This window comes from Eimeria mitis, genomic scaffold (assembly GCF_000499745.2).
Source record: "Eimeria mitis Houghton genomic scaffold, Emh_scaff548, whole genome shotgun sequence".
Classification (NCBI taxonomy): domain Eukaryota; phylum Apicomplexa; class Conoidasida; order Eucoccidiorida; family Eimeriidae; genus Eimeria; species Eimeria mitis.
The window spans coordinates 18,955-19,699 of NW_013573751.1; positions in this window are offsets into that span (position 1 = coordinate 18,955).

A 745-nucleotide genomic window follows, 5' to 3' on the forward strand; every position below is an offset into this window, starting at 1 on the left:
CCTGCTGCAGAGGAGGATGGGTCCGCATCCCCCCCTGCTGCTGCTGCTGCTGCTGCTGCTGCTGCTGCTGGCTCATCCAAACCCTCATCCGGTAAATAACGACGAAGAGTCTGAGATATATACACAACAAACCCTAAACCCTAAACCCTAAACCCTCGTAAACCCTCGTAAACCCTAAACCCTTTTAGAGGGTTGTGTTTCTTTGTGTTTTTAGGGTTTAGGGTGTTTAGGGTTTCGCGTTTATATTAACGGGTCAATTTATAATCATGCAGACACAGCAGGGCTTTAAAACCCTAAACCCTAAACCCTAAACCCTCACCCTAAACCCTAAACCCTCGCCGTAAACCCTAAACCCTCGCCGTAAACCCTAAACCACTTCCATTCATAACATATAAACCCTTGAGGGGTTTAAAAGGGTTTACAGCGATGAGGATGGGCCCGGTGAAGGTGTATATAAACCCTAAACCCTAAACCCTCCCCCTAAACCCTAAACCCTCGCCATAAACCCTAAACCCTCGCCATAAACCCTAAACCCTCGCCTAAACCCTCGCCGTAAACCCTAAACAACTTACATTCATATCGTATAAACCCTTGAGGGGTTTAAAAGGGTTTACAGCGATGAGGATGGGCCCGGTGAAGGTGTATATACAGTCCAACTCAAAACGTATATCTAGGGAATCAAGAACTGCTGCTTCGTGCAGATGCACAAGTGTTGTTAGGTCATCAGGGGCACATAAACCCCGGC